The sequence below is a fragment of the Aptenodytes patagonicus genome, chromosome 27, assembly GCF_965638725.1.
Source record: "Aptenodytes patagonicus chromosome 27, bAptPat1.pri.cur, whole genome shotgun sequence".
NCBI lineage: Eukaryota > Metazoa > Chordata > Aves > Sphenisciformes > Spheniscidae > Aptenodytes > Aptenodytes patagonicus.
The window spans coordinates 388,888-401,824 of NC_134975.1; the positions used below are offsets into that span (position 1 = coordinate 388,888).

At 51.1% G+C, this 12,937-nt stretch overlaps 13 non-coding genes across 13 annotated transcripts; 4 read left to right on the plus strand and 9 right to left on the minus strand.

Moving 5' to 3' along the window:
* Nucleotides 1–2,273: 2,273 nt before the first annotated feature.
* Nucleotides 2,274–2,346, minus strand: TRNAK-CUU (transfer RNA lysine (anticodon CUU)). Its single transcript has one exon. It is a non-coding gene; the product is annotated as a tRNA-Lys (tRNA).
* A 1,866-nt stretch (nt 2,347–4,212) lies between these two features.
* Nucleotides 4,213–4,285, minus strand: TRNAK-CUU (transfer RNA lysine (anticodon CUU)). The gene has a single exon. It is a non-coding gene; the product is annotated as a tRNA-Lys (tRNA).
* Nucleotides 4,286–4,635: 350 nt separating this feature from the next.
* Nucleotides 4,636–4,707, minus strand: TRNAE-CUC (transfer RNA glutamic acid (anticodon CUC)). Its single transcript has one exon. It is a non-coding gene; the product is annotated as a tRNA-Glu (tRNA).
* Nucleotides 4,708–6,839: 2,132 nt separating this feature from the next.
* Nucleotides 6,840–6,912, minus strand: TRNAV-AAC (transfer RNA valine (anticodon AAC)). The gene has a single exon. It is a non-coding gene; the product is annotated as a tRNA-Val (tRNA).
* A 533-nt stretch (nt 6,913–7,445) lies between these two features.
* Nucleotides 7,446–7,518, minus strand: TRNAV-CAC (transfer RNA valine (anticodon CAC)). The gene has a single exon. It is a non-coding gene; the product is annotated as a tRNA-Val (tRNA).
* A 714-nt stretch (nt 7,519–8,232) lies between these two features.
* On the minus strand, nt 8,233–8,305 carry TRNAV-AAC (transfer RNA valine (anticodon AAC)). The gene has a single exon. It is a non-coding gene; the product is annotated as a tRNA-Val (tRNA).
* Nucleotides 8,306–8,603: 298 nt separating this feature from the next.
* On the minus strand, nt 8,604–8,675 carry TRNAE-UUC (transfer RNA glutamic acid (anticodon UUC)). The gene has a single exon. It is a non-coding gene; the product is annotated as a tRNA-Glu (tRNA).
* A 209-nt stretch (nt 8,676–8,884) lies between these two features.
* TRNAE-UUC (transfer RNA glutamic acid (anticodon UUC)) lies at nt 8,885–8,956 on the plus strand. Its single transcript has one exon. It is a non-coding gene; the product is annotated as a tRNA-Glu (tRNA).
* A 522-nt stretch (nt 8,957–9,478) lies between these two features.
* Nucleotides 9,479–9,551, minus strand: TRNAV-CAC (transfer RNA valine (anticodon CAC)). The gene has a single exon. It is a non-coding gene; the product is annotated as a tRNA-Val (tRNA).
* Nucleotides 9,552–9,948: 397 nt separating this feature from the next.
* Nucleotides 9,949–10,021, plus strand: TRNAK-CUU (transfer RNA lysine (anticodon CUU)). Its single transcript has one exon. It is a non-coding gene; the product is annotated as a tRNA-Lys (tRNA).
* Nucleotides 10,022–10,208: 187 nt separating this feature from the next.
* On the plus strand, nt 10,209–10,316 carry TRNAL-CAA (transfer RNA leucine (anticodon CAA)). Its single transcript has 2 exons — nt 10,209–10,246; nt 10,271–10,316. It is a non-coding gene; the product is annotated as a tRNA-Leu (tRNA).
* Nucleotides 10,317–10,733: 417 nt separating this feature from the next.
* On the plus strand, nt 10,734–10,806 carry TRNAV-CAC (transfer RNA valine (anticodon CAC)). Its single transcript has one exon. It is a non-coding gene; the product is annotated as a tRNA-Val (tRNA).
* A 451-nt stretch (nt 10,807–11,257) lies between these two features.
* TRNAE-CUC (transfer RNA glutamic acid (anticodon CUC)) lies at nt 11,258–11,329 on the minus strand. Its single transcript has one exon. It is a non-coding gene; the product is annotated as a tRNA-Glu (tRNA).
* Nucleotides 11,330–12,937: the final 1,608 nt, after the last annotated feature.

Genomic DNA, 12,937 nt, shown 5'->3' on the forward strand with positions numbered 1-12,937 from the left:
CCCGCACTGTAGGAAAAAATGGGATGCAACCAGGGGAAAGCACCTTGGCTTGCCCTTGCGGTTTCAGTAGCAGGATTATGTTCAGGGCCACAAGCTGCTTCCAGACCACCAGGAATGCTGAGTCTGAAGAGCTGTTAATAGGAGCGTCTGTCTGCAAAGGAAAACATGCACACGAGCCAAATTCAGCTGCCAGTTATAAGCCTGCAGATTTATTGCTAGAGCTGAAACATAATCAGGCCAGATGCCTAGGGGAGCCCTGCAGACAGAGTGGGTCCAACCATCCTAATTTAAGGTGATAATCGTTCAAGATTAAATTGCGGACTCGTAGCATTGAAATGGCTGGACCACATCAGTAGCCCTGATCCTGCCCCCTGCTGCAGGCTAGTCTGTGGGGTCCTCATCCCACTCCTCGTTGCAGAGGTCCGTCTCGCAGCAGGAATACCGGGATGTCAGGCGGGACTCTGCGTCGGATGCCCGTTCTCGGCCGCAGTTCATCACAGAGGTGCAGCCTTGCTGGTAATAGAGGGTCACCTTCCCTGCAGGGGTGGTGGGCAGAGAGAGACCACGGTTAGAAGAAAGCAGCACTAAACTAATAAAAAAATCAGTGGTGGACTTTGAAGTTACCAGGCGAGAAACCAACCCCTTAAATAGCACACCCAAATGAAGTCACACCTTGCTTGTTTTAGTTAGGAGAAAGAGCTAAGTGAGGCATGTGCACGCACAGACAAAACTCACACGGCTTCTTTGGGGGACAGAGCCTCTCTTTTGCCTAAAAGGGACTTTTTTAACCATACACGGGGCAACCTCCATCGAGAGAAGGAATTTGGCCACTCGTTAGCCCTTCCCCACATCAAGTTCATCAGTGCATCCTCATTCATCCTGCAAATCAGTTTGGTTTTCCAAAGACAAGGGCAACCCCCACTGAACCAGAGGAAACACATGGTTTTGACCCCCCCACTACGTACCCAGGGAGGTTTTGATGATGGCACATTTCTCTCTCCGCTCACAAGTCGTTTCATTTCCTCCCCGGAAACATCCGACAAAGGGGATCCTGTACTTGCAGACTTTGCATTGGAGAGCCTCAGCTGCGGCAGACAGAAGAGGCAATGAGTCTGGGGCTCCGTTCTGCAGAGCCATGGGGAGTTTTGCTTCAAATGTCCCTACGATAAGATGGGGGTGACCCCAGAGAAGATGTAGAGCCCACCAGGGAAGGGACCAAGTGTCACCTTCACTTACAGACCCAGTAATGAGAGCCCTCATCTGTAGGGGAGAGGCAAACGATGCGTACGGACACTTAACCCTCCTTGGCAGAGCTTTGCAGACAGACACGGCCTTCGGTGAACAAATCAGACCACGGACCCACAGAGAATAACTGTGGATGTGGGCTCTGGGGTGGGGTTCATCCACAGCAAGACCATCACAACAGCTCTCGGGGCAGAGCAGGTGCACATCTAGCCCAGGATCCAGCAACCTACAGCTGAAGCTCCTGGCTCGGAGGAGGTCTCTTTGGATTTAATAGCTCCTCTGGGAAGTGAGTGGAGAGAAAGTCATTTTCATTCAAGCAACGATGAAAACAGTTGCAGAGATTTCTCTCCACTGACTGTAGACTCAGAGCGGATGACACGCAGCTCACACAGTGGCAACGTTGCAGACAGAAGGAGCTTGGCAAGACCCATCCAACCACCATCAGATGTTCCCCTGCCCTTAAATTAAAATCATTTAAATCCCATTTAACTGTGACCCTCCACCTACCGACTCCGATGCACAAGACAAGGGTCAGCCCCACAAAGAGCACCTTCATCTTGGAAAAGGGACAGATCCTGACCTCCCAGCTGCACCTCAGCCCAGCACAGGGTTACCTATGAATGAGAATGGCTCAGGCAGTTCATTAATCCCTGTAATGAGTTTCCTCAGCGGTCAGCCTTCTAGCAGGGGGGAAAACCAGTCAGGCAAAAACCTCACAGTACAGATGTTTGCGATGTCCCTTTTGGGGCAAAACGAGCAGAGAAACTTGAAACACTTTATTAGAGAATCCTCCAGCACCTTAAAAAGCTGAAATACAGGCAATTCCACCTCTCTGCTCTATTAATTTTAACAGCCATGCTTTCAAGGCAGAAATCTCCCAAGTGAATAAAGTGATCTTATGAGAACCCCCCCACACACATTTCTTTATTTCCTAAGATGCTTCCACCTCTTGCTTAGACATAGCACCAGCAATTGTCTGTACCCAGAAGCAGGCAGGTTTGGGCGAATAAAAGGAAAAAAAACTTGAGCGCCCAACGTGGGGCTCGAACCCACGACCCTGAGATTAAGAGTCTCATGCTCTACCGACTGAGCTAGCCGGGCTGCCAAAAGCCCCTATTTCCACTATTTTTCCCACCGAAAGTATGAATTTGATGCTGATTTAGCGAAATGCCCAATTTTACGAGTATAAAAATAGGAGTATTCAAATAAGTGGAAGCTCTTCCCTGGGAGATTTAAGAGGGTGTGTTGGGATGGCGCCAGCGGACGTGAAACGCAGAAGACCCGCACAGAAAACTCCCAAAGCAAAACCCCAAGAGAGGGTCCCTTACCAGACTCTGCTTTCCCCTCCGAAGTCCGAGCATCCACCGGCCACGCGTCCCAGCTGCCTTTATTCCTCTCCCGCGCTTGGGCTGACCCAGGACCTGAACGACCTCGGAGCCGATGGGGGATATTGTTTGGTGGGAACAATGCTTCTGCTCGCACCTGGGCAAACACAGCTCCTCACCGAGCCCAGACGGACCTTCCAGGACACGGAGTCATTCATTACATGGGTGAGTCTACAGAATTTCAGGCCTTTTCATCTCCCTTTGTGCAGAAAAACACCCCCAGCTCCCAACTTTGAAGTCAACCCAGGGTTAACTCCGCAGGAAAGACCCAAAGAGGCAGATTTTATAGACCTACGAGTAAGCCTATAGCCCTTTTCTGCTTGTGAAGGCAGCACCTTCACAAGTTCCCATTTGAGACCGGCTAATTTAGGGTTTCCTCCGCAAATAGCACCAATAACAGGCGTAGAAGGATGTGCCTCATCCCATTTGGGGGTCCTGCCGAAAAGCAAACCCTCCCTCCTCCCTTCTTTATCCCCCTCTCTGTTCAGCATCATGTTTAATCACACTGATTTATCCCACTGGGTGCAGTTTTTCATGGAGCAGAGAAGGGACTAAAAAAAAAAACAAGGGAGGGTTTAAACTGCATGGTTTTGGCCTTGAGTAATGACATGTTTAATTAGGACACAATTCCAAGAAACCTGCCTGCCTGCTTCAAGTTATTTCCAAGTCCTTCGGCTTCACCTGTACCAACCCAACACAATGTTTATGCAGCTGTTCTCGTGCTGTCAGCACAAATACAGATGATACCAGCATTTTCTCAAGCATGAAGCCAAGCTCAACTCCTCCAGGCAGCCGGAACCAAAGGGCAAGTGGATGAAGATCCCAGAAGGTTGGGTCCTTGCATGGGTCCAACGCATATCCTGGTCCAGACAACTCTGCAGAGAAGCGTGGTGCAATACTTTCCCAGCCCGAAGCTCAACTTGTTTTCCTCTCTGCTGCGCAGCACTGTTTGCCCTGCTCTTACATGTGGTGCATCCTCTGTTGTTGAGCAAAAGGCTGTGGTCTAAACCAACAGGAATGCTCTCCATCGATGGCATTAAACGTAAGAAAATAGGGTATTGAATATTTTATTTTCCTGTATTTAGAAACATTGTGCTGTAAACTGAAGGACGTGGATTTCCTGGGATTTATCAGGCACTTTGAGAGCATTTTGGTACAGCAGGTAACACCCTGCTGTTCACCTGGGGTTGGATTTGCTCCTGTTTATTACCCATTTCCAGCCTGGAGAGGTTTACATGGCTCAAAGACTGCATAAAGCAATAATAAATAACGTTTAGGGCTTGAGATGAGAGCAAGTAGGAATCACTCTGCAATACTAGAGGTTAAAGGAGAATTTAAAACAGGTACAAATGATGGAAAGGGTGAGAAAGAAGGCAGATAAAGCGGCATTTTTCCTCCTTTCAGAGAAAGGGAAGGCCACCCTGACTCCCACACGACACTGGATTTGTTGGGAGACACAGCTCCTTCCCCTCTCCCTTTCCCACGACACCTCCCAGCCTTGGTGCTCCCTCCTGCGTGAAACAGCCCTAGGATTTTTGCTAGGAGGAAGGGGAAAAAGTGGGGAGGGGGGAGAAAAGAGCAACGCCCAACGTGGGGCTCGAACCCACGACCCTGAGATTAAGAGTCTCATGCTCTACCGACTGAGCTAGCCGGGCTCTGGCAGTTAAGGGGATGGTGCAGCTTCTGAGCATCACCCCAGATGCAGGCGGTGCAATGAGTCGGGGGGGGGGAGATTTGGGGGGGAGGATTCGTCTCAGGAGAGAGACTAGAGCAGAAAGAGCTCCGGACTGGCAGGTTCGGTTCGTTTCTCCTCCCGCAGCTGGTGGAGTGCCAAGTCCCCTTTGGTCTGCATCCAGCAGGCTCTGCATCCACGCCCGGGGAGGGCTGGGCCACCGGGCAGCGGGGGGAGGGCGGGCGGAGGGGGGTCGGGATGCTCCGCGCTGCAGAGCTGGTTCCGCTAAATTTAAAAAAAAAAACCAACCACCACCTATGGTAAAAATCACCTTTCCCTGACCGGGAATCGAACCCGGGCCGCGGCGGTGAGAGCGCCGAATCCTAACCACTAGACCACCAGGGACCTGCAATTGTGGGGTTTTTCCCCCAAATATAACGCAAGACGGGGGGGGGGGGGCACAAAACATTTGGGTTGCGCTTGGTGCACAGAAGAGTCTCTGCATGTTTTCCTCCTCCTTCCTTCGGCAGCTAAATAGTAAAACCCTCCCAAGCCAACAGGTCCTTGGATTTATCTTCTGCTGCCATCCAGCGGTCAGCCCTTCTTGGTGGCTTCTCCAGCACCTGGGAGTCCAGAAGTTACCCCAGAAAGGTCTTGCAGCCACCAAATGGCTTTTTTTCCCCCCCTCCTCCTGGGGACACCCTGTCCCCAAACACATGGGGTTTCTGTCTGCTCCCATCAGAACTGGAAGGTCTTCCCGACTTCCCAGCTGCTGGGTTCATCTCAGTGCGTTCAACTGGGTGGAAAACACCCCAGAAGCCACAAGTTCCTCCATTTCTTGGGTGTGATATAAGGGTGAAAAAGAGCAGATTACTGGCATCTCAGTAGCTCTATAAAAAAATATGCAGAGCTGTGGATGATGATGTTGCTGCAAGGGGATCTGATCCTTGGGATTCATGAGAATTTCAGATCATTTACTGATTTTTTTTTAGGCATCTTTCCCATGTTTGAACACAGTTCAGTCATTACACAGGCCTCTTTCTCCAACTGCTGCACACAGATCTCCTAATTTTACAGGAAAGTCTACATTTTCAGAAGAGATTCACTTCAACTCCTAACATGCCACGCTACAGGTAACATTATATTGGCACATATCTGCAAGTGGAATAGAAATAAGACTGGACGAGGATGAGGAGGATGAAAACAGTTCAGCAGAAAAAGCGCTGCAGTTCCCCTTGCCAGGCTTTTTATATCTGAGTTTCTGGAAGAATGGAAATATGAAGAGCAAAGAGCTTTAACAAAAGCTACATGGCAATGTAGGTCAGCAGAGATGCAGCAAGGAGGGGAAAACCCAGATTTAATGACAGTGGGTTGTGCTCCAGAGAGTTAATTGAACGTGGAGCCCAAGATTTTGGCTGCTGTTCTAGGTCACGTCCCAAGAACAAATAATCCCATCCGGAAGCAGGAATGCATCACTGCGAAGTCTCCCCCTCCGTGCAGTCTTATTTTTTCAGCTCATTCGTGGGATGAACGAATGCAAAATGTGTTGGGGGGAAGGGAACAAACTCGTTGCTTGGTTTTGAGCATAGCAGAATCATGTCTTTGGGTACAACATCCAGGAACGGAGCCGAGCCACGAGACAAACATGGGAAGAAACTCAACCTGGGCAAGAGGGAGGCTGGATGGGAGAGTAAAAATGCAAGAGGAAGAGCTGAGACATATTTAAGTAATGCTTAAGTCAAAGAAATAGCAGCATCCCAGGAATGAAACCAACGTCATGCAGGGACAGCACCAAGTTGCTCATCACCATGCAGCAGAAAAACTCTACCCTTGTGGCATATAACCCCCCCACGCTGGATAATTCCCACCCCGGGCTCTCTATTCAGGGTCCGTCCCATGGTACCTGAGCGAGGGCAGCAGGGAAGCCTGCGGGCAGGCGGCAGGGCTGAAGGCAAGCTGGGAATGCAGCCCATGGGGTGGATCAGCAGCATCCATGGCCACGCATGGACGCTCCTCCAAGGCAGCTTGCAAAAGGGTGAAAAGCTCCAGGACTGAGCTTAAATAGAGCCCCCGGACCATGGGCAGGGAGTGGGGGGTCCCAGGTGGGGCTGCTCAGCGCCGCTAATGCTCATCAGTGCCCCCAGTTGGGCAGCTACTCTTTCCACTTTAGGAAGAAGAGCTGCTGGTCCCCACGGGCCCGGCAGTGTCCCTCTGTGTGAGCTCAGAGCACAGAGTCTTCTTTATCTCTCTCTAAACGCGTGATGGAAAAAGATGAGATGTGATGAAGCAGCAGGGTGTAAATGCAAATTATGCCTCCCTATCCACGTGGAAAGCAAATGCCGAAAATTATGGATGTAAAAGAAGTGCTGGGATGAAGCGGCCATCCCACCCCCTCCATATGCAGGTGGTCTCAGGTGCAAAACCACCCCAAAATAAACTAAATCTCAAAGAGCACATGGGTGTCCCGTATAAGTGCATTGCAGAGAGGGGTGGGAAAAGGTAGAGGAGGGGGGGGGGGGGGAAAACCCTAAAAATTATGTTTCTGCCTGGTTTCGAACCAGGGACCTTTCGCGTGTTAGGCGAACGTGATAACCACTACACTACAGAAACCTGGAGGTGTTCCTCCGGGGGGGCATATTTGTGGGAATTCGGAAGGAAGGTTGTTTCACTGAACTTTCCCCATTCCCGGTGGTGCTCCCCGCATCCCTTTGCCCTTTCTTGCCGCCTTCCGACTCTTCTTTTCCTGCCCTCGTCTTCCAAGACCACCAACCACAAAAAATTAGCCCTCTCCCTTTGCCAACACCCATCCGGGACGCCTTTCTTCGTGATCTCTTCACGGTGGTCAAAGCAATTGGACGCAACCGAGGGAAACCCAACGCGTGCTACTTTTGACGGCCAGAGGGAATTCCCCACTTAAAACTGGTTTTTAGGGGAGGAGACGCACCACGAACACGCCTGCCCCAGACATACCCCAAAAAGGGGTAGGAGTCTCCAGCCATCGCTTTGCAAGGGGCAGGGCCAAGGTGCCTTCTCCTGTTGGCCAAACCGGAGCTAAGCGACACTCCGGTCTCCCCGTCCCCACGCAGCGTGACCCAACTCCTTTAATATCTGCAAGACAGGGAGAGAAACGCCGTAAAAAATGGTGTTTCTGCCCGGTTTCGAACCGGGGACCTTTCGCGTGTGAGGCGAACGTGATAACCACTACACTACAGAAACGGGGTGAATTTGGGGGTTTGCACCATATCTGGAATAGGGTGAACCCCATTTCCCTCAGTGGGTGCTCCCGGCACCTCAAAGCCCTCTGGGAAATGCGCCCCTCTCCCATGTTGCTCCCCCCAGCCCAGCCCCCAAAACCGCCTGGTTTTCACCCATTTTCTCTGCTCGTCGCTGTCCGGCTTGTGGAGCATCACCCCGAAGCACGGAGCTGCCCCGCTGCCTGCAGGGGGTTTGCACGCTCAGTCGCACGTTTGCCTCACACTCAAAAGGTCTTCGGCTCAAAACCGGGCAGAAACAACCTCGTGTTTTTCCGGAAAACACAAAAAACCCCCGCGCCACTTGCTTGTGCCGCCCCATCCAGAGACAACGCGTTTGTGCCCTGATGAGGCATTTCACCCGATTTGGTTTTGGGTTGGGTTCCTCGACGGTAAACCCCGAGGGAAAGAGAAGGGGTCAGTTCTGTCGCTGGGTATTACTGCACTTTTTGCAAGAATCTGAGCGTTTGTACGTATATTATACATATATTTAAAGTTATGTATATCGTTGTGCATCGTGATACGGCAGATTAAGGTTTCCCTGTGCTGAGAGCCCTTGTTGCCTTTTGATTTGCATCCCTGCCGCTCTGTATTCGGAAGCAATGTTTCGCTGAAGGGCGTGTATGAGTGAAAAATCGAGGAGGTGTTTTAGAAACGCCTGAAAAAGGCCCAAAAGGGGTGTTTCTGCCTGGTTTCGAACCAGGGACCTTTCGCGTGTTAGGCGAACGTGATAACCACTACACTACAGAAACACGATGTGGGATGCTGGAGGTGACCCACCCGTGACCGGATAGACCCGGGTCTCCACCTCCACCTTCTCTCAGCTCTTTTTCTACCGAAATTCTTCTCAAATTTGCCATTAGCATTCGAAAACGACCATTTTTTGTAGCCATCCACACTCGGGGTATGAGGAAGGAGAGGTTTTATTTGGGGGAGGTTGGGGAGCAGGGGACCGCTGCCAACACCGAAGTGCAGAGAAGTCCTGCGGGACCCCCGAGGAGGAAAAATAATGATTTTTAAAGAATTTGCTTTTTCCCCTACAGCTGAACTTTCCCTGACCGGGAATCGAACCCGGGCCACGGCGGTGAAAGCGCCGGATCCTAGCCACTAGACCACCAGGGAGAGCTGATTTGGGGGAAAACAAATGTTTTTAATTAATGTAGCTATTTTTTAAAAGTTCGTTTTGTTGTTTTTAATTAATGTAGCTATTTTTGATTAATTCTGCGGCCGGAGCAAAGCAGCTCCTGTCGGGCTGATGGGAGGCGGCACCTTTGGGGGCTAAATGTGCAGAGATAAAAGATGAGATTGGTAAAATTTGGGTAAGTATCGGCTCCCTGGTGGTCTAGTGGCTAGGATTCGGCGCTTTCACCGCCGCGGCCCGGGTTCGATTCCCGGTCAGGGAAAAGTTAATTAACCTTTTCTAAAATGAAGCTGAATTTACAAATTCCCTCCCATCTCTGCTGGATTTCTGCTTTTCTCTAGAAAGTAACAGGCAATTCCAAATCCGTGGAAGATTAAAGCAGTCGAGCTGTTTCTGTAAGAAGAATATTCCTATGGTCTGGTGGGACTGAATTTGGGAGAGCATTTACTCTGCTCCCCTTCCCCATATCAGGGGGCTGTTGGGGTACACAGATGCTTTAACGGATTCCTGCACATTCCTACCCAAAAAGGACATTTGTCCCCAACGCAGGGGACAGGAGCAGCGATGCATCCATGGCGGGGTGAGACTCCAGGCTGCGCTGAACCCGCTGCTCCACTTGTCCCCGTGTCCCCAGGGAAAATATTAAGGCATAGACGAAAAATAAATCCCCACCTGCAACTTGTGCTGCAAACGGGTATTTTTGCAACCGCGGCCGTTCCAGAGTTTGGAGGAATATTGATCCACAAAGTTCATGAAAAGGAGTAAAATTGAAAAGATTTCAGCCTGTTTCTGCCCGGTTTCGAACCGGGGACCTTTCGCGTGTGAGGCGAACGTGATAACCACTACACTACAGAAACCCGCCACGGCCCCTTTAAGGGCTCCCTCTGCCCTCACCTGTATCCCCGCCCTTAACCCTTCCTTGGTACCAAAACACGCGTGGACAAAGAGAGCTTTTCCGCGGAATTCACGCAGAACGCCGCCTTCCTGCTGCTGCTGCTGCTATTATTTATCCAAGCGGGAAGGGTTTCATAGCGGCTCATCCCCGTTTTTAATCGCGGGACCAAAAATCGCATAAATTTGCATAAATGCCAAAATTGCATCGCAGGACCCGGCTGGGGAGATTTTTCAGCCTTTCCAACAAATCTCTCTGCTGGGGTGTTTCGCTCCACTCCCGGCCCGAGCACGGGCAAGGAAGAGGGGCTGAAACCGCCAGAACCCCGCACCAAAATGAGGACAGAAAAAGGTGTTTCCAGTGCCCGGCTAGCTCAGTCGGTAGAGCATGAGACTCTTAATCTCAGGGTCGTGGGTTCGAGCCCCACGTTGGGCGTTTGACTTTTTTTTCCCCACGTTACCACGACTCAGCTGGAAATAATTCCGGACCTCCCCGTGTTCCCCCTCTGATAATCACCATAAAACCCCCGAAGAAAATAAAAGACTAAAAAATAAAATAAAATAAAAAAACCCCTTAATTATTAGCATCGCTATATTCCCTTTTCTGGCCCAAATTCGTCACCGTCAGGATGGCCGAGTGGTCTAAGGCGCCAGACTCAAGGCTCTGCCTTCCCGCCGTTGGGTATTCTGGTCTCCGTGTGGAGGCGTGGGTTCAAATCCCACTCCTGACAGGTGCCTTTTTTTCGGGGGGGGGGGCTCACACCTTACAAAAAAGCTCATTTTTCCCCTTTGCGCCGCTCCCTCCGGCCGAAACCACCCCAGCGCTGTGTGATTATACCGCAAAAATGGATTAAATTGGTGTTTTGTCCCAGCGATGGGTCCCACCGGGGAGTGGGAAGGGCGCAGAAAGGCTCGTTTCGCTTTTATTTTACCGAATTCAGGCTTTTGTTGGCGCTCCTCGGTGGTGAAACCACCTTGTTTCCTTGAAATCGGGCGAAGGGCCCCAAAAAATAAGGTGGGTTTTGGAGCAGCCCTCGAAGGAGGCGGTTTTGGAGGGTGGAGGGTCTCGGAGCCCGACTTGGGCAGGGCGGAATATGCGGGCAGGGTGCAGGCAGAGTGCGGGCAGGCAGGGGAAAGGGGCCAGCGGTGTTTCTGTAGTGTAGTGGTTATCACGTTCGCCTCACACGCGAAAGGTCCCCGGTTCGAAACCGGGCAGAAACACTTAACGATTCCTTTTTTTCCTTGCTTGTTTTGGGGTTGGTTGGTTGGTTGGTTGGTTTATTTCTCGTCCGTCCCCCCCCCCCCAAAAAAAAAAAACCCCTACCTTTCCAATTTCTCCCGGGTTTTTGCACGGTTTGGATAAATATTTCTCGCTGCTACCCATATTAAATAAAATTTCTAAATAGTAAGTAACCCATAAAAAGAATAATACCTATCGCTAAATAAGAGAGGTGAGGCTGGCCTGCCGCAAGCCGCCAAGTACCTTTGGGGATGCCTGGCTGCTCTGTTAGGTTGGAGGAGACACCCTGCCGAGGTAGGTGTGCACGCGGGAAGGTATAGGAACAAAAAGAGGAGGTAAGGAATGCTTCTAGGGGGGCGTCTTGTTATAATGTGAAAAGCTTTTCCCCCCAAAACAGGGGTCTGGGAGCGGTGGGGTGGGGGGAAAAGTATTTTCCCTGACCGGGAATCGAACCCGGGCCGCGGCGGTGAGAGCGCCGAATCCTAACCACTAGACCACCAGGGAGACCATATGCAGCTCATCGCACGCTGCTAGATCGCAGGCAGGACCAATTCTTGCATTTCTTTGACCTGTTTCCCGTTTATTTTCGGTCCTTTTCCCCTGTCCTCACCGCACCCTCCACCCTCCACCTCGTCCCCCTCATCGCTGCAGCTCAAGCAGAAAGGTTGTCCCAGCAGCAAACCCACGACTTTCCTTTGGGGAACGGCGGCGTTTCCTGGCTGCCCGGCGATCAGATTTACCCACATCCAGGTGATTCTTGGAGGGAAAGGACACCCCGCAGCATGGCAACAACAGCAAGGGCTACCCCTTGTTCCCCTTGCACGCAGCTTGTTACTGGGAACCAGTTTGGAGTTGCTCGCCCTGGACGTGCTCGCCCTGGGGCGCACCACCTCGCTGTTGCGTTACTGTGCTGCTCACGCTGTGAATTCTCCTGCACATGCAAAGCAAACAAGCAGGGCTGTTCTCTGCATGCAAAAACAATTAATTGTGGGGCGTGCGGCAGCTTCCAGAAGGGTTTTGCATATACCTGGGGGTGTGGAGGCCTGCGAGAACATCTTCAATCATCAGCTGCTACTTAGGGCCAAGCTCCTGAAATGCATTTTGGCTCCTAACTATGACTTAAGGACTGAAATTCGTGGGAGTTTAAGCGGAAGCACTATCACGTGGTGCAGGAATGCTTATTGCTAACATAAGGCCTTGCTCTGCCCAGCTGAGGATTTCGCAGAGGTTCCCATTCGCTGCCCTTGAAGTCCCAGGACAAAATAATCACAAGACCAGGCTGCAAAGGAGGCAATTTCTTATTCTCATTTCCGTAGTTTGCATTCGGCAGCTGAGGCAAACAAAGCTTTTCAAGCGATCAAAGGCGCATCCGTACAATCGGTTTGGATATCTGAAAACATTGACTCCATCCACTGGGAAATGCTCCCGTGAGCACCCTCCACCCCTCCTGGGTTCCTCCTTATGCCCTAAATATCCATTAGGCAACAGCTCAGCCCGAGGCTGTTGCTCAATAAGAGGTTAAAGCTGACTCTGCCTTGGGAAGGATTTATTTCTCTTGGTTTTAGGCATCTACAGGAGACACGTCTCCGTGCCATCTTATCAATCTGGGCTCCCCCTGTAATCAGAGGAGAGAAGTAAATGCTCCTACACGCACTTGTCGAGCCATTTCTAGATGAGATAAATTAAAATTTGCCACTGTCCTCCACTGACCCTGGAGGGGCCGTAGCCTGAACGGCTGCATATGGAGAGGTGAGTCCTTACAATGTCCAAAGGTGTGGACATCACACAGCACTAAGCAGCGATCCAACACAAGCCCACACCAGGGATGCAGGTACTTTTGATGATTTAAAGTACCCTTCCACCAGATCAGGTCTTGCCTATCTCGCCCTTGGATTAGATTATTACCACCTTGTCAGCGATCGCATAAAAATTGAAGCCATCATGAAGCCCTCCAGGCTTTTGCGTCGTCGTCCACGGCATCTATGCCCAGTTGCGCAGCTGAAAGCTCGGGGAGCCAAAAAAAGGGTCCAGCAAACAGCAGGGAGGCATGATCAGTCGGAGAGGGTGGAGGGAGGGAACCGACTCAGCGCGTGTTCAGCTCAGTTCTATCCC